Below are 21,202 nucleotides of genomic sequence, written 5' to 3'. Positions count from 1 at the left end.
ATCCTTGAGTTTCCCAAGCCTAGCACGGCCCTGCATTCCCTAATGTGAGGTCCCTCCAAACCCACCTGAAGACTGCAATTGCCTAGAGGTAGGCAGTTGTCCTTGGGTGCATGCAGCCACATTGCCTCAAGGAGCATAGGGCTTATACAGGTCTTTCAGCACAGGTTTTGGGTCTTTTGTTCCACATTCACAAGTCAGACTTGCTGGCCCGGTTTTTGTGTATGCTCGTGTGTGTGTGTGTGTGTGTGTGTGTGTGTGTGTGAGTGTGTATGTGTATGTGTGTGTTATTTGTATTTCTGTTATTTGTGTGTGTTTGCATGTGCATGTGTGAGTGTCTGTGTGTGTGTGCTTGTTTTGTGTGTGTGTTATTTGTATTTGTGTTATATCTGTGTGTGTATGTGTGTGTGTTTGTGTGTGCCTGTGTGTGTTTGTGTGTGCGTGTGTGTGTGCTTTGTTGTGTGTGTGCTATTTCTATTTGTGTTATTTGTATGTGTCTGTGTGTGTATTTGCGTGTATTTGCGTGTGTGTGTGTGTGTGTGTGTGTTTGCTCCTTTGTTTGCATTTAACATGTTAATGGTGAGAATTCCTGAAAATCTGGCCCAACTGTTCTGACAGGAAATGCATGAATGCGCATTCCCGAATCTCTACATGAACTATTGTGGTTTTTGGCCTATTTGCCTGTGTAAAAGACTTTCTTTCTGCATGTGCTATTCTCTTCTCTCGGTTTAATAGAGTTCTGTTGCTCCCAACTACCACCTAGCCCTACAAGAAGGAAAGAAGTGCCATGACTTGCATGACCCCTGGAAGTGATATCCTTGGTTCTCAGGACAAGTGGTTGGGATCCTCAGTTGGGGGGTCTTCTCTTTCCAACCTGTGTGGATCCAGATGGGATGAGATCAGCACGGATTCAACGTGGCTAGTGATACCACCTAAGGCACAGTCCACTCTGCCTTCCTCTTCTGAAGCCGGCTTACCACCTCCACGATTTCCTGGATACTCTGCCCAAAGCCAGGAAGGACCTATGGTGCTCCCTCCTTGGACGATCTGTCTGCTGGATTCTTGATTCCTAGGACATTTATTGTGCTTCCTTGTTCTGTGTCCAGAATGGCATGCAAGGGACTGCGAGACTTTGGGAGAGACTTTGCTGAGTCTGATAGGTTTCTTGAGGTCTTGTTCCGGGTCTCCCGTTCTCAGGTGGGAGGCTTGGCAGGTGTAGAGCTTCCTGGCATGGCCTTGATTCAAGGAGGACGACTGTAGCCCACGGCTCCTTTCGAGTGGGCGGAGCTCCGGGAGCAGAGAGAGAGGTATTTAAGGGCAGGGGTCCCAGCCCTACGGCTGGCATTTGCTGAAGCTTGCGCTTGCTCTGGAGCGGTCCTGACTATATTCTCCAGCTTGAGGACTCCTGGCATCGAATCCTTAGGAGCATGGAAGCTGGAAGCAATTTGGATAGCAGCTGTGTGCTGCGGGAATCCCGGCGCAGGAAGACGGTTTGGCAGGCCTGGCAAAAGAAGGCCCTGCTATCAGCTTTCAGCAAGAACATATACCCGAGCTTCTGGGACAGGCAGGAACTGGCCAGGCAAATACAGCTCCCTGCGTCCCGCATCCGAGTGTGGTTTCAGAACCAAAGAAGTCCCACTGGAGAGGTGAGGCACGGCCCAAAGCGGTCCAGCAGAGGCTCCATTCCGCTAGCCTCCCAAGAGCTCGAGGAAGGGTTTGGCTCCAGGTCACAAGGTAGCAGTATGCCCTCGGACAGCAAAAGGCCTCGCACTCGACTCAACTTGCAACAGCGCAGGATCCTAGTGCAAGCCTTTGAGAGGAACCCGTTGCCAGGCTTTGCTACCAGGGAGCACCTGGGCCAAAGGACAGGTTTGAATGAGGACACGATCCACATATGGTTTCAGAACAGAAGAGCACGGCAAGCCCGCGCTCCAGATCAAGATGTGCCTGCTTCACAAGTGCAGGATGTGGCAACTGGAGGTCTCAGTGGCAAGGATGAGGCAGCACCGGACAACCTGTTATTGATGGCTGCTGCAGGAGGTGTGGGCATGGAGAACTCGAGCTCCAGCGACCAGCCCCACTTCCACGAAGAGTCCCAGCATCCCCAAGTGGCACTGCCCGAAGGACGAGGCCAATCACAGACAGCCACTCAAGCATACGAGCCAGGAACTCTGGAACTCCTCCTTGATGAACTGCTGGAAGAAGACCAAGTGGAGGGTGACAGGCCATTCCCTGTGGATCTGGATGGAATTCCTGGTGGCAAGGAGCACGGGGTTGTCCAGGAAACCATCTTGCAACTGGCTGCCACGGACTGTGTTTCCAAGGAATCCTCAAGTTATAGCGACCCAACCAATTTCTCCAGAGAGTCTCAGCTACCACAATGGGCACAGCCTGAAGGACAAGGCCAAGAACAGGCTCTCACTCAGGGATGCAACAGGGGCCCTCTGGAACTCTTCCTGGATCAACTGCTGATGGAAGTTCGAGTGGAGACGCTCTCCCCAGGCCCTGTACATCTGGAAGGTGCAGTTCAGCAAATGGATGCAACACCTGAGCTGCCTCTCTCTCAAGAAGAATATGAGGCTCTGCTGGATATTCTCTGAGTCCCAGCCTGGAAGCTCCTATCCAGAAGACACCCGCAATCAACACTTGAGAATGTAGACAGCCCAAAAAGTATATGCATCAAAACCCCTATTACAGTGGGTGCTTTCGATGGAAGGCATCTTGCTTACTAGAAGGAGGAAATGCACGTGGGTTTTCCATGTGCAGTGCCTACATGAGGACCCTGGGATGAGGAAACGGGCTCTGAGCATGGGATTCTGCTGAAGGAGCACAGGGCAAGATCACCAGGGACTCCTCAAACATCAAGGAGGCCTAATGAAAAGCCCAACTGACAGAACACACCATTGAACTGGCTCCAGCAGACTCCAGGAAATCTCATGGGTCACCAGGTATAGGCTACACATCTCAGGACACTGAACCAGGAAGGAGTTATGAAGACTTCTTCCTTGGGACTAAGAACTGCTGCACTTCTTACCAATGCCTTATGCTTAGCTGTGAGTTGACTAACAAACCACCCATTCTATATGTACTCCTAGCACATTTGTTTAGTTTACTTTTGTTTTGTTTTGTCTTGCTTTGTTCTACTTCCCATTGCATTCAATAAAGGTTTGCATTGTTTGTTTGTTTGCTTGCTTGCTTGTTTGCTTGTGTGTTTGTATGGGTGGTTGAATTGGCTGTTTGCTTTAGGCATGAGCTTTCCAATTCAAAGGGTGGTAAGACTTGGGAAGGCAGTGAGGCAGGATGAGAGGTCTGAAAGGGAAATAACAAGGAAAGCTGATCAGTGTTCAATGCAGACATGGCACTGTTTGCTAAAGCAAACAAGCAGGGAAAATGTCAACCTAAAGAAGAGTGTGTGTAAGGCCACAAAACTGTAAATGAACATCATCCTGGAAATGGAGTGCAACCAAAGTATCGTGAACAATTCATTCCAGGATTGACACTGATTCAATCAGACAAGCCGAATACCTTCCTCCTCCCACAGTGAGGTGTATCCCACACTCTCAGGTATCCGTCTTTTATCCTTGAGTTTCCCAAGCCTAGCACGGCCCTGCATTCCCTAATGTGAGGTCCCTCCAAACCCACCTGAAGACTGCAATTGCCTAGAGGTAGGCAGTTGTCCTTGGGTGCATGCAGCCACATTGCCTCAAGGAGCATAGGGCTTATACAGGTCTTTCAGCACAGGTTTTGGGTCTTTTGTTCCACATTCACAAGTCAGACTTGCTGGCCCGGTTTTTGTGTATGCTCGTGTGTGTGTGTGTGTGTGTGTGTGTGTGTGAGTGTGTATGTGTATGTGTGTGTTATTTGTATTTCTGTTATTTGTGTGTGTTTGCATGTGCATGTGTGAGTGTCTGTGTGTGTGTGCTTGTTTTGTGTGTGTGTTATTTGTATTTGTGTTATATCTGTGTGTGTATGTGTGTGTGTTTGTGTGTGCCTGTGTGTGTTTGTGTGTGCGTGTGTGTGTGCTTTGTTGTGTGTGTGCTATTTCTATTTGTGTTATTTGTATGTGTCTGTGTGTGTATTTGCGTGTATTTGCGTGTGTGTGTGTGTGTGTGTGTGTTTGCTCCTTTGTTTGCATTTAACATGTTAATGGTGAGAATTCCTGAAAATCTGGCCCAACTGTTCTGACAGGAAATGCATGAATGCGCATTCCCGAATCTCTACATGAACTATTGTGGTTTTTGGCCTATTTGCCTGTGTAAAAGACTTTCTTTCTGCATGTGCTATTCTCTTCTCTCGGTTTAATAGAGTTCTGTTGCTCCCAACTACCACCTAGCCCTACAAGAAGGAAAGAAGTGCCATGACTTGCATGACCCCTGGAAGTGATATCCTTGGTTCTCAGGACAAGTGGTTGGGATCCTCAGTTGGGGGGTCTTCTCTTTCCAACCTGTGTGGATCCAGATGGGATGAGATCAGCACGGATTCAACGTGGCTAGTGATACCACCTAAGGCACAGTCCACTCTGCCTTCCTCTTCTGAAGCCGGCTTACCACCTCCACGATTTCCTGGATACTCTGCCCAAAGCCAGGAAGGACCTATGGTGCTCCCTCCTTGGACGATCTGTCTGCTGGATTCTTGATTCCTAGGACATTTATTGTGCTTCCTTGTTCTGTGTCCAGAATGGCATGCAAGGGACTGCGAGACTTTGGGAGAGACTTTGCTGAGTCTGATAGGTTTCTTGAGGTCTTGTTCCGGGTCTCCCGTTCTCAGGTGGGAGGCTTGGCAGGTGTAGAGCTTCCTGGCATGGCCTTGATTCAAGGAGGACGACTGTAGCCCACGGCTCCTTTCGAGTGGGCGGAGCTCCGGGAGCAGAGAGAGAGGTATTTAAGGGCAGGGGTCCCAGCCTTACGGCTGGCATTTGCTGAAGCTTGCGCTTGCTCTGGAGCGGTCCTGACTATATTCTCCAGCTTGAGGACTCCTGGCATCGAATCCTTAGGAGCATGGAAGCTGGAAGCAATTTGGATAGCAGCTGTGTGCTGCGGGAATCCCGGCGCAGGAAGACGGTTTGGCAGGCCTGGCAAAAGAAGGCCCTGCTATCAGCTTTCAGCAAGAACATATACCCGAGCTTCTGGGACAGGCAGGAACTGGCCAGGCAAATACAGCTCCCTGCGTCCCGCATCCGAGTGTGGTTTCAGAACCAAAGAAGTCGCACTGGAGAGGTGAGGCACGGCCCAAAGCGGTCCAGCAGAGGCTCCATTCCGCTAGCCTCCCAAGAGCTCGAGGAAGGGTTTGGCTCCAGGTCACAAGGTAGCAGTATGCCCTCGGACAGCAAAAGGCCTCGCACTCGACTCAACTTGCAACAGCGCAGGATCCTAGTGCAAGCCTTTGAGAGGAACCCGTTGCCAGGCTTTGCTACCAGGGAGCAGCTGGGCCAAAGGACAGGTTTGAATGAGGACACGATCCACATATGGTTTCAGAACAGAAGAGCACGGCAAGCCCGCGCTCCAGATCAAGATGTGCCTGCTTCACAAGTGCAGGATGTGGCAACTGGAGGTCTCAGTGGCAAGGATGAGGCAGCACCGGACAACCTGTTATTGATGGCTGCTGCAGGAGGTGTGGGCATGGAGAACTCGAGCTCCAGCGACCAGCCCCACTTCCACGAAGAGTCCCAGCATCCCCAAGTGGCACTGCCCGAAGGACGAGGCCAATCACAGACAGCCACTCAAGCATACGAGCCAGGAACTCTGGAACTCCTCCTTGATGAACTGCTGGAAGAAGACCAAGTGGAGGGTGACAGGCCATTCCCTGTGGATCTGGATGGAATTCCTGGTGGCAAGGAGCACGGGGTTGTCCAGGAAACCATCTTGCAACTGGCTGCCACGGACTGTGTTTCCAAGGAATCCTCAAGTTATAGCGACCCAAACAATTTCTCCAGAGAGTCTCAGCTACCACAATGGGCACAGCCTGAAGGACAAGGCCAAGAACAGGCTCTCACTCAGGGATGCAACACGGGCCCTCTGGAACTCTTCCTGGATCAACTGCTGATGGAAGTTCGAGTGGAGACGCTCTCCCCAGGCCCTGTACATCTGGAAGGTGCAGTTCAGCAAATGGATGCAACACCTGAGCTGCCTCTCTCTCAAGAAGAATATGAGGCTCTGCTGGATATTCTCTGAGTCCCAGCCTGGAAGCTCCTATCCAGAAGACACCCGCAATCAACACTTGAGAATGTAGACAGCCCAAAAAGTATATGCATCAAAACCCCTATTACAGTGGGTGCTTTCGATGGAAGGCATCTTGCTTACTAGAAGGAGGAAATGCACGTGGGTTTTCCATGTGCAGTGCCTACATGAGGACCCTGGGATGAGGAAACGGGCTCTGAGCATGGGATTCTGCTGAAGGAGCACAGGGCAAGATCACCAGGGACTCCTCAAACATCAAGGAGGCCTAATGAAAAGCCCAACTGACAGAACACACCATTGAACTGGCTCCAGCAGACTCCAGGAAATCTCATGGGTCACCAGGTATAGGCTACACATCTCAGGACACTGAACCAGGAAGGAGTTATGAAGACTTCTTCCTTGGGACTAAGAAGTGCTGCACTTCTTACCAATGCCTTATGCTTAGCTGTGAGTTGACTAACAAACCACCCATTCTATATGTACTCCTAGCACATTTGTTTAGTTTACTTTTGTTTTGTTTTGTCTTGCTTTGTTCTACTTCCCATTGCATTCAATAAAGGTTTGCATTGTTTGTTTGTTTGCTTGCTTGCTTGTTTGCTTGTGTGTTTGTATGGGTGGTTGAATTGGCTGTTTGCTTTAGGCATGAGCTTTCCAATTCAAAGGGTGGTAAGACTTGGGAAGGCAGTGAGGCAGGATGAGAGGTCTGAAAGGGAAATAACAAGGAAAGCTGATCAGTGTTCAATGCAGACATGGCACTGTTTGCTAAAGCAAACAAGCAGGGAAAATGTCAACCTAAAGAAGAGTGTGTGTAAGGCCACAAAACTGTAAATGAACATCATCCTGGAAATGGAGTGCAACCAAAGTATCGTGAACAATTCATTCCAGGATTGACACTGATTCAATCAGACAAGCCGAATACCTTCCTCCTCCCACAGTGAGGTGTATCCCACACTCTCAGGTATCCGTCTTTTATCCTTGAGTTTCCCAAGCCTAGCACGGCCCTGCATTCCATAATGTGAGGTCCCTCCAAACCCACCTGAAGACTGCAATTGCCTAGAGGTAGGCAGTTGTCCTTGGGTGCATGCAGCCACATTGCCTCAAGGAGCATAGGGCTTATACAGGTCTTTCAGCACAGGTTTTGGGTCTTTTGTTCCACATTCACAAGTCAGACTTGCTGGCCCGGTTTTTGTGTATGCTCGTGTGTGTGTGTGTGTGTGTGTGTGTGTGTGTGTGTGTGTGAGTGTGTATGTGTATGTGTGTGTTATTTGTATTTCTGTTATTTGTGTGTGTTTGCATGTGCATGTGTGAGTGTCTGTGTGTGTGTGCTTGTTTTGTGTGTGTGTTATTTGTATTTGTGTTATCTCTGTGTGTGTATGTGTGTGTGTTTGTGTGTGCCTGTGTGTGTTTGTGTGTGCGTGTGTGTGTGCTTTGTTGTGTGTGTGCTATTCCTATTTGTGTTATTTGTATGTGTCTGTGTGTGTATTTGCGTGTGTGTGTGTGTTTGTGTGTGTGTGTGTGTTTGCTCCTTTGTTTGCATTTAACATGTTAATGGTGAGAATTCCTGAAAATCTGGCCCAACTGTTCTGACAGGAAATGCATGAATGCGCATTCCCGAATCTCTACATGAACTATTGTGGTTTTTGGCCTATTTGCCTGTGTAAAAGACTTTCTTTCTGCATGTGCTATTCTCTTCTCTCGGTTTAATAGAGTTCTGTTGCTCCCAACTACCACCTAGCCCTACAAGAAGGAAAGAAGTGCCATGACTTGCATGACCCCTGGAAGTGATATCCTTGGTTCTCAGGACAAGTGGTTGGGATCCTCAGTTGGGGGGTCTTCTCTTTCCAACCTGTGTGGATCCAGATGGGATGAGATCAGCACGGATTCAACTTGGCTAGTGATACCACCTAAGGCACAGTCCACTCTGCCTTCCTCTTCTGAAGCCGGCTTACCACCTCCACGATTTCCTGGATACTCTGCCCAAAGCCAGGAAGGACCTATGGTGCTCCCTCCTTGGACGATCTGTCTGCTGGATTCTTGATTCCTAGGACATTTATTGTGCTTCCTTGTTCTGTGTCCAGAATGGCATGCAAGGGACTGCGAGACTTTGGGAGAGACTTTGCTGAGTCTGATAGGTTTCTTGAGGTCTTGTTCCGGGTCTCCCGTTCTCAGGTGGGAGGCTTGGCAGGTGTAGAGCTTCCTGGCATGACCTTGATTCATGGAGGACGACTGTAGCCCACGGCTCCTTTCGAGTGGGCGGAGCTCCGGGAGCAGAGAGAGAGGTACTTAAGGGCAGGGGTCCCAGCCCTACGGCTGGCATTTGCTGAAGCTTGCGCTTGCTCTGGAGCGGTCCTGACTATATTCTCCAGCTTGAGGACTCCTGGCATCGAATCCTTAGGAGCATGGAAGCTGGAAGCAATGTGGATAGCAGCTGTGTGCTGCGGGAATCCCGGCGCAGGAAGACGGTTTGGCAGGCCTGGCAAAAGAAGGCCCTGCTATCAGCTTTCAGCAAGAACAAATACCCGAGCTTCTGGGACAGGCAGGAACTGGCCAGGCAAATACAGCTCCCTGCGTCCCGCATCCGAGTGTGGTTTCAGAACCAAAGAAGTCGCACTGGAGAGGTGAGGCACGGCCCAAAGCGGTCCAGCAGAGGCTCCATTCCGCTAGCCTCCCAAGAGCTCGAGGAAGGGTTTGGCTCCAGGTCACAAGGTAGCAGCATGCCCTCGGACAGCAAAAGGCCTCGCACTCGACTCAACTTGCAACAGCGCAGGATCCTAGTGCAAGCCTTTGAGAGGAACCCGTTGCCAGGCTTTGCTACCAGGGAGCAGCTGGGCCAAAGGACAGGTTTGAATGAGGACACGATCCACATATGGTTTCAGAACAGAAGAGCGCGGCAAGCCCGCGCTCCAGATCAAGATGTGCCTGCTTCACAAGTGCAGGATGTGGCAACTGGAGGTCTCAGTGGCAAGGATGAGGCAGCACCGGACAACCTGTTATTGATGGCTGCTGCAGGAGGTGTGGGCATGGAGAACTCGAGCTCCAGCGACCAGCCCCACTTCCACGAAGAGTCCCAGCATCCCCAAGTGGCACTGTCCGAAGGACGAGGCCAATCACAGACAGCCACTCAAGCATACGAGCCAGGAACTCTGGAACTCCTCCTTGATGAACTGCTGGAAGAAGACCAAGTGGAGGGTGACAGGCCATTCCCTGTGGATCTGGATGGAAATCCTGGTGGCAAGGAGCACGGGGTTGTCCAGGAAACCATCTTGCAACTGGCTGCCACGGACTGTGTTTCCAAGGAATCCTCAAGTTATAGCGACCCAACCAATTTCTCCAGAGAGTCTCAGCTACCACAATGGGCACAGCCTGAAGGACAAGGCCAAGAACAGGCTCTCACTCAGGGATGCAACAGGGGCCCTCTGGAACTCTTCCTGGATCAACTGCTGATGGAAGTTCGAGTGGAGACGCTCTCCCCAGGCCCTGTACATCTGGAAGGTGCAGTTCAGCAAATGGATGCAACACCTGAGCTGCCTCTCTCTCAAGAAGAATATGAGGCTCTGCTGGATATTCTCTGAGTCCCAGCCTGGAAGCTCCTATCCAGAAGACACCCGCAATCAACACTTGAGAATGTAGACAGCCCAAAAAGTATATGCATCAAAACCCCTATTACAGTGGGTGCTTTCGATGGAAGGCATCTTGCTTACTAGAAGGAGGAAATGCACGTGGGTTTTCCATGTGCAGTGCCTACATGAGGACCCTGGGATGAGGAAACGGGCTCTGAGCATGGGATTCTGCTGAAGGAGCACAGGGCAAGATCACCAGGGACTCCTCAAACATCAAGGAGGCCTAATGAAAAGCCCAACTGACAGAACACACCATTGAACTGGCTCCAGCAGACTCCAGGAAATCTCATGGGTCACCAGGTATAGGCTACACATCTCAGGACACTGAACCAGGAAGGAGTTATGAAGACTTCTTCCTTGGGACTAAGAAGTGCTGCACTTCTTACCAATGCCTTATGCTTAGCTGTGAGTTGACTAACAAACCACCCATTCTATATGTACTCCTAGCACATTTGTTTAGTTTACTTTTGTTTTGTTTTGTCTTGCTTTGTTCTACTTCCCATTGCATTCAATAAAGGTTTGCATTGTTTGTTTGTTTGCTTGCTTGCTTGTTTGCTTGTGTGTTTGTATGGGTGGTTGAATTGGCTGTTTGGTTTAGGCATGAGCTTTCCAATTCAAAGGGTGGTAAGACTTGGGAAGGCAGTGAGGCAGGATGAGAGGTCTGAAAGGGAAATAACAAGGAAAGCTGATCAGTGTTCAATGCAGACATGGCACTGTTTGCTAAAGCAAACAAGCAGGGAAAATGTCAACCTAAAGAAGAGTGTGTGTAAGGCCACAAAACTGTAAATGAACATCATCCTGGAAATGGAGTGCAACCAAAGTATCGTGAACAATTCATTCCAGGATTGACACTGATTCAATCAGACAAGCCGAATACCTTCCTCCTCCCACAGTGAGGTGTATCCCACACTCTCAGGTATCCGTCTTTATCCTTGAGTTTCCCAAGCCTAGCACGGCCCTGCATTCCATAATGTGAGGTCCCTCCAAACCCACCTGAAGACTGCAATTGCCTAGAGGTAGGCAGTTGTCCTTGGGTGCATGCAGCCACATTGCCTCAAGGAGCATAGGGCTTATACAGGTCTTTCAGCACAGGTTTTGGGTCTTTTGTTCCACATTCACAAGTCAGACTTGCTGGCCCGGTTTTTGTGTATGCTCGTGTGTGTGTGTGTGTGTGTGTGTGTGTGTGTGAGTGTGTATGTGTATGTGTGTGTTATTTGTATTTCTGTTATTTGTGTGTGTTTGCATGTGCATGTGTGAGTGTCTGTGTGTGTGTGCTTGTTTTGTGTGTGTGTTATTTGTATTTGTGTTATCTCTGTGTGTGTATGTGTGTGTGTTTGTGTGTGCCTGTGTGTGTTTGTGAGTGCGTGTGTGTGTGCTTTGTTGTGTGTGTGCTATTTCTATTTGTGTTATTTGTATGTGTCTGTGTGTGTATTTGCGTGTGTGTGTGTGTGTGTGTGTGTTTGCTCCTTTGTTTGCATTTAACATGTTAATGGTGAGAATTCCTGAAAATCTGGCCCAACTGTTCTGACAGGAAATGCATGAATGCGCATTCCCGAATCTCTACATGAACTATTGTGGTTTTTGGCCTATTTGCCTGTGTAAAAGACTTTCTTTCTGCATGTGCTATTCTCTTCTCTCGGTTTAATAGAGTTCTGTTGCTCCCAACTACCACCTAGCCCTACAAGAAGGAAAGAAGTGCCATGACTTGCATGACCCCTGGAAGTGATATCCTTGGTTCTCAGGACAAGTGGTTGGGATCCTCAGTTGGGGGGTCTTCTCTTTCCAACCTGTGTGGATCCAGATGGGATGAGATCAGCACGGATTCAACTTGGCTAGTGATACCACCTAAGGCACAGTCCACTCTGCCTTCCTCTTCTGAAGCCGGCTTACCACCTCCACGATTTCCTGGATACTCTGCCCAAAGCCAGGAAGGACCTATGGTGCTCCCTCCTTGGACGATCTGTCTGCTGGATTCTTGATTCCTAGGACATTTATTGTGCTTCCTTGTTCTGTGTCCAGAATGGAATGCAAGGGACTGCGAGACTTTGGGAGAGACTTTGCTGAGTCTGATAGGTTTCTTGAGGTCTTGTTCCGGGTCTCCCGTTCTCAGGTGGGAGGCTTGGCAGGTGTAGAGCTTCCTGGCATGGCCTTGATTCAAGGAGGACGACTGTAGCCCACGGCTCCTTTCGAGTGGGCGGAGCTCCGGGAGCAGAGAGAGAGGTATTTAAGGGCAGGGGTCCCAGCCCTACGGCTGGCATTTGCTGAAGCTTGCGCTTGCTCTGGAGCGGTCCTGACTATATTCTCCAGCTTGAGGACTCCTGGCATCGAATCCTTAGGAGCATGGAAGCTGGAAGCACTTTGGATAGCAGCTGTGTGCTGCGGGAATCCCGGCGCAGGAAGACGGTTTGGCAGGCCTGGCAAAAGAAGGCCCTGCTATCAGCTTTCAGCAAGAACAAATACCCGAGCTTCTGGGACAGGCAGGAACTGGCCAGGCAAATACAGCTCCCTGCGTCCCGCATCCGAGTGTGGTTTCAGAACCAAAGAAGTCGCACTGGAGAGGTGAGGCACGGCCCAAAGCGGTCCAGCAGAGGCTCCATTCCGCTAGCCTCCCAAGAGCTCGAGGAAGGGTTTGGCTCCAGGTCACAAGGTAGCAGCATGCCCTCGGACAGCAAAAGGCCTCGCACTCGACTCAACTTGCAACAGCGCAGGATCCTAGTGCAAGCCTTTGAGAGGAACCCGTTGCCAGGCTTTGCTACCAGGGAGCAGCTGGGCCAAAGGACAGATTTGAATGAGGACACGATCCACATATGGTTTCAGAACAGAAGAGCGCGGCAAGCCCGCGCTCCAGATCAAGATGTGCCTGCTTCCCAAGTGCAGGATGTGGCAACTGGAGGTCTCAGTGGCAAGGATGAGGCAGCACCGGACAACCTGTTATTGATGGCTGCTGCAGGAGGTGTGGGCATGGAGAACTCGAGCTCCAGCGACCAGCCCCACTTCCACGAAGAGTCCCAGCATCCCCAAGTGGCACTGCCCGAAGGACGAGGCCAATCACAGACAGCCACTCAAGCATACGAGCCAGGAACTCTGGAACTCCTCCTTGATGAACTGCTGGAAGAAGACCAAGTGGAGGGTGACAGGCCATTCCCTGTGGATCTGGATGGAAATCCTGGTGGCAAGGAGCACGGGGTTGTCCAGGAAACCATCTTGCAACTGGCTGCCACGGACTGTGTTTCCAAGGAATCCTCAAGTTATAGCGACCCAACCAATTTCTCCAGAGAGTCTCAGCTACCACAATGGGCAAAGCCTGAAGGACAAGGCCAAGAACAGGCTCTCACTCAGGGATGCAACAGGGGCCCTCTGGAACTCTTCCTGGATCAACTGCTGATGGAAGTTCGAGTGGAGACGCTCTCCCCAGGCCCTGTACATCTGGAAGGTGCAGTTCAGCAAATGGATGCAACACCTGAGCTGCCTCTCTCTCAAGAAGAATATGAGGCTCTGCTGGATATTCTCTGAGTCCCAGCCTGGAAGCTCCTATCCAGAAGACACCCGCAATCAACACTTGAAAATGTAGACAGCCCAAAAAGTATATGCATCAAAACCCCTATTACAGTGGGTGCTTTCGATGGAAGGCATCTTGCTTACTAGAAGGAGGAAATGCACGTGGGTTTTCCATGTGCAGTGCCTACATGAGGACCCTGGGATGAGGAAACGGGCTCTGAGCATGGGATTCTGCTGAAGGAGCACAGGGCAAGATCACCAGGGACTCCTCAAACATCAAGGAGGCCTAATGAAAAGCCCAACTGACAGAACACACCATTGAACTGGCTCCAGCAGACTCCAGGAAATCTCATGGGTCACCAGGTATAGGCTACACATCTCAGGACACTGAACCAGGAAGGAGTTATGAAGACTTCTTCCTTGGGACTAAGAAGTGCTGCACTTCTTACCAATGCCTTATGCTTAGCTGTGAGTTGACTAACAAACCACCCATTCTATATGTACTCCTAGCACATTTGTTTAGTTTACTTTTGTTTTGTTTTGTCTTGCTTTGTTCTACTTCCCATTGCATTCAATAAAGGTTTGCATTGTTTGTTTGTTTGCTTGCTTGCTTGTTTGCTTGTGTGTTTGTATGGGTGGTTGAATTGGCTGTTTGGTTTAGGCATGAGCTTTCCAATTCAAAGGGTGGTAAGACTTGGGAAGGCAGTGAGGCAGGATGAGAGGTCTGAAAGGGAAATAACAAGGAAAGCTGATCAGTGTTCAATGCAGACATGGCACTGTTTGCTAAAGCAAACAAGCAGGGAAAATGTCAACCTAAAGAAGAGTGTGTGTAAGGCCACAAAACTGTAAATGAACATCATCCTGGAAATGGAGTGCAACCAAAGTATCGTGAACAATTCATTCCAGGATTGACACTGATTCAATCAGACAAGCCGAATACCTTCCTCCTCCCACAGTGAGGTGTATCCCACACTCTCAGGTATCCGTCTTTATCCTTGAGTTTCCCAAGCCTAGCACGGCCCTGCATTCCATAATGTGAGGTCCCTCCAAACCCACCTGAAGACTGCAATTGCCTAGAGGTAGGCAGTTGTCCTTGGGTGCATGCAGCCACATTGCCTCAAGGAGCATAGGGCTTATACAGGTCTTTCAGCACAGGTTTTGGGTCTTTTGTTCCACATTCACAAGTCAGACTTGCTGGCCCGGTTTTTGTGTATGCTCGTGTGTGTGTGTGTGTGTGTGTGTGTGTGTGTGAGTGTGTATGTGTATGTGTGTGTTATTTGTATTTCTGTTATTTGTGTGTGTTTGCATGTGCATGTGTGAGTGTCTGTGTGTGTGTGCTTGTTTTGTGTGTGTGTTATTTGTATTTGTGTTATCTCTGTGTGTGTATGTGTGTGTGTTTGTGTGTGCCTGTGTGTGTTTGTGAGTGCGTGTGTGTGTGCTTTGTTGTGTGTGTGCTATTTCTATTTGTGTTATTTGTATGTGTCTGTGTGTGTATTTGCGTGTGTGTGTGTGTGTGTGTGTGTTTGCTCCTTTGTTTGCATTTAACATGTTAATGGTGAGAATTCCTGAAAATCTGGCCCAACTGTTCTGACAGGAAATGCATGAATGCGCATTCCCGAATCTCTACATGAACTATTGTGGTTTTTGGCCTATTTGCCTGTGTAAAAGACTTTCTTTCTGCATGTGCTATTCTCTTCTCTCGGTTTAATAGAGTTCTGTTGCTCCCAACTACCACCTAGCCCTACAAGAAGGAAAGAAGTGCCATGACTTGCATGACCCCTGGAAGTGATATCCTTGGTTCTCAGGACAAGTGGTTGGGATCCTCAGTTGGGGGGTCTTCTCTTTCCAACCTGTGTGGATCCAGATGGGATGAGATCAGCACGGATTCAACTTGGCTAGTGATACCACCTAAGGCACAGTCCACTCTGCCTTCCTCTTCTGAAGCCGGCTTACCACCTCCACGATTTCCTGGATACTCTGCCCAAAGCCAGGAAGGACCTATGGTGCTCCCTCCTTGGACGATCTGTCTGCTGGATTCTTGATTCCTAGGACATTTATTGTGCTTCCTTGTTCTGTGTCCAGAATGGAATGCAAGGGACTGCGAGACTTTGGGAGAGACTTTGCTGAGTCTGATAGGTTTCTTGAGGTCTTGTTCCGGGTCTCCCGTTCTCAGGTGGGAGGCTTGGCAGGTGTAGAGCTTCCTGGCATGGCCTTGATTCAAGGAGGACGACTGTAGCCCACGGCTCCTTTCGAGTGGGCGGAGCTCCGGGAGCAGAGAGAGAGGTATTTAAGGGCAGGGGTCCCAGCCCTACGGCTGGCATTTGCTGAAGCTTGCGCTTGCTCTGGAGCGGTCCTGACTATATTCTCCAGCTTGAGGACTCCTGGCATCGAATCCTTAGGAGCATGGAAGCTGGAAGCACTTTGGATAGCAGCTGTGTGCTGCGGGAATCCCGGCGCAGGAAGACGGTTTGGCAGGCCTGGCAAAAGAAGGCCCTGCTATCAGCTTTCAGCAAGAACAAATACCCGAGCTTCTGGGACAGGCAGGAACTGGCCAGGCAAATACAGCTCCCTGCGTCCCGCATCCGAGTGTGGTTTCAGAACCAAAGAAGTCGCACTGGAGAGGTGAGGCACGGCCCAAAGCGGTCCAGCAGAGGCTCCATTCCGCTAGCCTCCCAAGAGCTCGAGGAAGGGTTTGGCTCCAGGTCACAAGGTAGCAGCATGCCCTCGGACAGCAAAAGGCCTCGCACTCGACTCAACTTGCAACAGCGCAGGATCCTAGTGCAAGCCTTTGAGAGGAACCCGTTGCCAGGCTTTGCTACCAGGGAGCAGCTGGGCCAAAGGACAGATTTGAATGAGGACACGATCCACATATGGTTTCAGAACAGAAGAGCGCGGCAAGCCCGCGCTCCAGATCAAGATGTGCCTGCTTCCCAAGTGCAGGATGTGGCAACTGGAGGTCTCAGTGGCAAGGATGAGGCAGCACCGGACAACCTGTTATTGATGGCTGCTGCAGGAGGTGTGGGCATGGAGAACTCGAGCTCCAGCGACCAGCCCCACTTCCACGAAGAGTCCCAGCATCCCCAAGTGGCACTGCCCGAAGGACGAGGCCAATCACAGACAGCCACTCAAGCATACGAGCCAGGAACTCTGGAACTCCTCCTTGATGAACTGCTGGAAGAAGACCAAGTGGAGGGTGACAGGCCATTCCCTGTGGATCTGGATGGAAATCCTGGTGGCAAGGAGCACGGGGTTGTCCAGGAAACCATCTTGCAACTGGCTGCCACGGACTGTGTTTCCAAGGAATCCTCAAGTTATAGCGACCCAACCAATTTCTCCAGAGAGTCTCAGCTACCACAATGGGCAAAGCCTGAAGGACAAGGCCAAGAACAGGCTCTCACTCAGGGATGCAACAGGGGCCCTCTGGAACTCTTCCTGGATCAACTGCTGATGGAAGTTCGAGTGGAGACGCTCTCCCCAGGCCCTGTACATCTGGAAGGTGCAGTTCAGCAAATGGATGCAACACCTGAGCTGCCTCTCTCTCAAGAAGAATATGAGGCTCTGCTGGATATTCTCTGAGTCCCAGCCTGGAAGCTCCTATCCAGAAGACACCCGCAATCAACACTTGAAAATGTAGACAGCCCAAAAAGTATATGCATCAAAACCCCTATTACAGTGGGTGCTTTCGATGGAAGGCATCTTGCTTACTAGAAGGAGGAAATGCACGTGGGTTTTCCATGTGCAGTGCCTACATGAGGACCCTGGGATGAGGAAACGGGCTCTGAGCATGGGATTCTGCTGAAGGAGCACAGGGCAAGATCACCAGGGACTCCTCAAACATCAAGGAGGCCTAATGAAAAGCCCAACTGACAGAACACACCATTGAACTGGCTCCAGCAGACTCCAGGAAATCTCATGGGTCACCAGGTATAGGCTACACATCTCAGGACACTGAACCAGGAAGGAGTTATGAAGACTTCTTCCTTGGGACTAAGAAGTGCTGCACTTCTTACCAATGCCTTATGCTTAGCTGTGAGTTGACTAACAAACCACCCATTCTATATGTACTCCTAGCACATTTGTTTAGTTTACTTTTGTTTTGTTTTGTCTTGCTTTGTTCTACTTCCCATTGCATTCAATAAAGGTTTGCATTGTTTGTTTGTTTGCTTGCTTGCTTGTTTGCTTGTGTGTTTGTATGGGTGGTTGAATTGGCTGTTTGGTTTAGGCATGAGCTTTCCAATTCAAAGGGTGGTAAGACTTGGGAAGGCAGTGAGGCAGGATGAGAGGTCTGAAAGGGAAATAACAAGGAAAGCTGATCAGTGTTCAATGCAGACATGGCACTGTTTGCTAAAGCAAACAAGCAGGGAAAATGTCAACCTAAAGAAGAGTGTGTGTAAGGCCACAAAACTGTAAATGAACATCATCCTGGAAATGGAGTGCAACCAAAGTATCGTGAACAATTCATTCCAGGATTGACACTGATTCAATCAGACAAGCCGAATACCTTCCTCCTCCCACAGTGAGGTGTATCCCACACTCTCAGGTATCCGTCTTTTATCCTTGAGTTTCCCAAGCCTAGTACGGCCCTGCATTCCATAATGTTATGTCCCTCCAAACCCACCTGAAGACTGCAATTGCCTAGAGGTAGGCAGTTGTCCTTGGGTGCATGCAGCCACATTGCCTCAAGGAGCATAGGGCTTATACAGGTCTTTCAGCACAGGTTTTGGGTCTTTTGTTCCACATTCACAAGTCAGACTTGCTGGCCCGGTTTTTGTGTATGCTCGTGTGTGTGTGTGTGTGTGTGTGTGTGTGTGTGTGTGAGTGTGTATGTGTATGTGTGTGTTATTTGTATTTCTGTTATTTGTGTGTGTTTGCATGTGCATGTGTGAGTGTCTGTGTGTGTGTGCTTGTTTTGTGTGTGTGTTATTTGTATTTGTGTTATCTCTGTGTGTGTATGTGTGTGTGTTTGTGTGTGCCTGTGTGTGTTTGTGAGTGCGAGTGTGTGTGCTTTGTTGTGTGTGTGCTATTTCTATTTGTGTTATTTGTATGTGTCTGTGTGTGTATTTGCGTGTGTGTGTGTGTGTGTGTGTGTGTGTGTGTGTGTTTGCTCCTTTGTTTGCATTTAACATGTTAATGGTGAGAATTCCTGAAAATCTGGCCCAACTGTTCTGACAGGAAATGCATGAATGCGCATTCCCGAATCTCTACATGAACTATTGTGGTTTTTGGCCTATTTGCCTGTGTAAAAGACTTTCTTTCTGCATGTGCTATTCTCTTCTCTCGGTTTAATAGAGTTCTGTTGCTCCCAACTACCACCTAGCCCTACAAGAAGGAAAGAAGTGCCATGACTTGCATGACCCCTGGAAGTGATATCCTTGGTTCTCAGGACAAGTGGTTGGGATCCTCAGTTGGGGGGTCTTCTCTTTCCAACCTGTGTGGATCCAGATGGGATGAGATCAGCACGGATTCAACTTGGCTAGTGATACCACCTAAGGCACAGTCCACTCTGCCTTCCTCTTCTGAAGCCGGCTTACCACCTCCACGATTTCCTGGATACTCTGCCCAAAGCCAGGAAGGACCTATGGTGCTCCCTCCTTGGACGATCTGTCTGCTGGATTCTTGATTCCTAGGACATTTATTGTGCTTCCTTGTTCTGTGTCCAGAATGGCATGCAAGGGACTGCGAGACTTTGGGAGAGACTTTGCTGAGTCTGATAGGTTTCTTGAGGTCTTGTTCCGGGTCTCCCGTTCTCAGGTGGGAGGCTTGGCAGGTGTAGAGCTTCCTGGCATGGCCTTGATTCAAGGAGGACGACTGTAGCCCACGGCTCCTTTCGAGTGGGCGGAGCTCCGGGAGCAGAGAGAGAGGTATTTAAGGGCAGGGGTCCCAGCCCTACGGCTGGCATTTGCTGAAGCTTGCGCTTGCTCTGGAGCGGTCCTGACTATATTCTCCAGCTTGAGGACTCCTGGCATCGAATCCTTAGGAGCATGGAAGCTGGAAGCAATGTGGATAGCAGCTGTGTGCTACGGGAATCCCGGCGCAGGAAGACGGTTTGGCAGGCCTGGCAAAAGAAGGCCCTGCTATCAGCTTTCAGCAAGAACAAATACCCGAGCTTCTGGGACAGGCAGGAACTGGCCAGGCAAATACAGCTCCCTGCGTCCCGCATCCGAGTGTGGTTTCAGAACCAAAGAAGTCGCACTGGAGAGGTGAGGCACGGCCCAAAGCGGTCCAGCAGAGGCTCCATTCCGCTAGCCTCCCAAGAGCTCGAGGAAGGGTTTGGCTCCAGGTCACAAGGTAGCAGCATGCCCTCAGACAGCAAAAGGCCTCGCACTCGACTCAACTTGCAACAGCGCAGGATCCTAGTGCAAGCCTTTGAGAGGAACCCGTTGCCAGGCTTTGCTACCAGGGAGCAGCTGGGCCAAAGGACAGGTTTGAATGAGGACACGGTCCACATATGGTTTCAGAACAGAAGAGCGCGGCAAGCCCGCGCTCCAGATCAAGATGTGCCTGCTTCCCAAGTGCAGGATGTGGCAACTGGAGGTCTCAGTGGCAAGGATGAGGCAGCACCGGACAACCTGTTATTGATGGCTGCTGCAGGAGGTGTGGGCATGGAGAACTCGAGCTCCAGCGACCAGCCCCACTTCCACGAAGAGTCCCAGCATCCCCAAGTGGCACTGCCCGAAGGACGAGGCCAATCACAGACAGCCACTCAAGCATACGAGCCAGGAACTCTGGAACTCCTCCTTGATGAACTGCTGGAAGAAGACCAAGTGGAGGGTGACAGGCCATTCCCTGTGGATCTGGATGGAAATCCTGGTGGCAAGGAGCACGGGGTTGTCCAGGAAACCATCTTGCAACTGGCTGCCACGGACTGTGTTTCCAAGGAATCCTCAAGTTATAGCGACCCAACCAATTTCTCCAGAGAGTCTCAGCTACCACAATGGGCACAGCCTGAAGGACAAGGCCAAGAACAGGCTCTCACTCAGGGATGCAACAGGGGCCCTCTGGAACTCTTCCTGGATCAACTGCTGATGGAAGTTCGAGTGGAGACGCTCTCCCCAGGCCCTGTACATCTGGAAGGTGCAGTTCAGCAAATGGATGCAACACCTGAGCTGCCTCTCTCTCAAGAAGAATATGAGGCTCTGCTGGATATTCTCTGAGTCCCAGCCTGGAAGCTCCTATCCAGAAGACACCCGCAATCAACACTTGAGAATGTAGACAGCCCAAAAAGTATATGCATCAAAACCCCTATTATAGTGGGTGCTTTTGATGGAAGGCATCTTGCTTACTAGAAGGAGGAAATGCACGTGGGTTTTCCATGTGCAGTGCCTACATGAGGACCCTGGGATGAGGAAACGGGCTCTGAGCATGGGATTCTGCTGAAGGAGCACAGGGCAAGATCACCAGGGACTCCTCAAACATCAAGGAGGCCTAATGAAAAGCCCAACTGACAGAACACACCATTGAACTGGCTCCAGCAGACTCCAGGAAATCTCATGGGTCACCAGGTATAGGCTACACATCTCAGGACACTGAACCAGGAAGGAGTTATGAAGACTTCTTCCTTGGGACTAAGAACTGCTGCACTTCTTACCAATGCCTTATGCTTAGCTGTGAGTTGACTAACAAACCACCCATTCTATATGTACTCCTAGCACATTTGTTTAGTTTACTTTTGTTTTGTTTTGTCTTGCTTTGTTCTACTTCCCATTGCATTCAATAAAGGTTTGCATTGTTTGTTTGTTTGCTTGCTTGCTTGTTTGCTTGTGTGTTTGTATGGGTGGTTGAATTGGCTGTTTGGTTTAGGCATGAGCTTTCCAATTCAAAGGGTGGTAAGACTTGGGAAGGCAGTGAGGCAGGATGAGAGGTCTGAAAGGGAAATAACAAGGAAAGCTGATCAGTGTTCAATGCAGACAT

This window comes from Rattus norvegicus, chromosome 20 (assembly GCF_036323735.1).
Source record: "Rattus norvegicus strain BN/NHsdMcwi chromosome 20, GRCr8, whole genome shotgun sequence".
In the NCBI taxonomy this organism is placed as follows: domain Eukaryota; kingdom Metazoa; phylum Chordata; class Mammalia; order Rodentia; family Muridae; genus Rattus; species Rattus norvegicus.
The sequence above is the reverse complement of the archived record's forward strand: the minus strand, read 5'-3'. Positions refer to the sequence as shown.